Source organism: Malaya genurostris, chromosome 3 (assembly GCF_030247185.1).
Source record: "Malaya genurostris strain Urasoe2022 chromosome 3, Malgen_1.1, whole genome shotgun sequence".
Taxonomy (NCBI): domain Eukaryota; kingdom Metazoa; phylum Arthropoda; class Insecta; order Diptera; family Culicidae; genus Malaya; species Malaya genurostris.
The window spans coordinates 114330783-114332951 of record NC_080572.1 but is presented as its reverse complement, the minus strand read 5'-3'; positions in this window follow the sequence as shown (position 1 = coordinate 114332951).

Sequence of the window (2169 nt, the reverse complement as noted above, 5' to 3'; positions counted from 1 at the left end):
TTGTGAAACAGCACTGCTTGTCATATGATCGAAAATTCTCCATTTACTCACAGCTTAACGTCACAGTCCATAGCATTCGCAGAAAGTTCGGAATCGAAATCACCTAGGTTCGAAACCCAAGTCTCTCTCTGTGGAGGTGTGTGTTGGTGCTTTTGACGCTTTTTTATTGTTGCATGTAATATCGCCTAAAGGTATACTATCCCGGGTCTATTGCTCAATCTATTTTTAGCTTATGCTCGCGACTTGTTTGTTTTCGGTAATGTCTCCTTAAAGCAAATCAATAACTGATTATGCATTCCTGTTTTGTTTTCGTTGTTTGATAATAAAAACTAGTTTTGCTATCAACAAGAAAAAATCTATATCTTATTTAGATTTCAGTTTGCTTTCGCTGTTAGCAAAAATAGTCTTCTTTTTGCTATCATCGGGATATCTTTTTGCTTTCGATTATGATTTTTTGCCACTTAAAACGACCAAAACAACAGCAAATTGAGTAATCGATGAATGCGAACATCACAACATCAAAATGAGTTTTCTTTTTGATCTCACACTCTGCTCGGGCTTCCCGTCACCCTGAACGCTGTTGAATGGTTTTGAGATCGGATGTTCACTTTATGAGTTATACGAAGTTTTATGTCAAAATTTTCAGTTTTCTGCCAATATCTGTCACAATTGACCTTGAAAACAGAATTTGTTTTTGGACTTAGATTCCACACGGTAATAGCTATCCAACAAGCCATAGATTGTTAAAATCCGTCCATTTTTAACGGAGATATCGATATGTTTGTGTAAGCGACTTTTCCCCTTATTCCAGTAGTAGAAGTAAGCGCTGTATGAAAAATCAATGCTTGGGAGCAACGTGAAACACGATTTTTTATACTGTTACATACAACTGTTTCTAAGTACCACTAAGACTGTGTACAACATCCTTTTTCATAACATTTTGCCTCGGACCGATTTTAGCACGGTTCGTTTTTGGCAACATAACCGTTCGAATACGACCTATGTAAATCAGAGGATGGCCAAGATGGCAGCATTTTCGTGTTAAAACAATTGCATAATTATATTGATTTAAACTACTGACAGCAATGAATGCTGGAGGAACATAACACCCATATACCATTCGAATCAGTTCGTCGAGATCAGCAAATGCTTGTGTGGAAAATAATTTCACTCAATTTTCTCGGAGATGACTCAACTATTTTCTAAAAACTCAGATTCATACGAGAAGTGCTTCCAAACAAAGTTTCCGAATTATGTCTGGATCCGACTTCTGGTTCCTGAGCTACAGAATGATATGTCAAACGAAATTAAAATAGTGTAACACATTTTTCTCATTCATTCAAATGAAATCTAATAAACATCTAAGATTCAAATGAAAGGTCTTAAGATCTATAAAACATCTTGCTATTTAGTCAGTCTGCACTGATTTTCGAACATTTTGAATCAAATGTAAACTATACAATTACTCAGGTGAATTTAACTGACTTCGGCTACACTGATTTTGAATTCCGGTTCCAGTATCAAATCGTTTTCTCAAAAAATTTAATTTCAAAAACAAAAATTCAAATTAAAGGATTGTGGAATTACAGGGTGATGAGTTTTTAAAATTCAACCCGATATAGAAGATGAGACAAATCTAAAGAGCTTAAAAGTTGGACTGAAAACTATTGCAATTTCGTCATATTTATTTTTTGGCCCTACGAATCGTTTTGGATTATGCTGGTCCCTGAATACCGGCTTTGGAGACCGTAGATAACCGTAAGCTCTAAACTGAAACTTTCTTCGACATCTCATGGAATGTTCAATCGATTGTCACACGTTTAGATTCAAATTCGATCCGATTTGCAGCTTCAACATTACAGGGTATTGAGTGATTAAAATCACAAATTGCCGCTTAAAACGACGGTCATTAAAATAATATCATTAAAACTAAACCACCGAAGAACATTCATGCAAAAAACTCATGCGGATTGTTAAAAGAAGGTATCATTTCACTGCTAGGTGGAATCAACACGTTTTTTATTCAATAATATCATTTCAAGGCACACTGCTTAAGCTCTAAGATGTCAAAGGCTTTTTTCTGATTTAATTAACGGACTAACTTAAAACTAGGATAATATCATTAGGTAATGTAGCATTGAGGTCGCAACGATCGGCACCGGCCGGAGG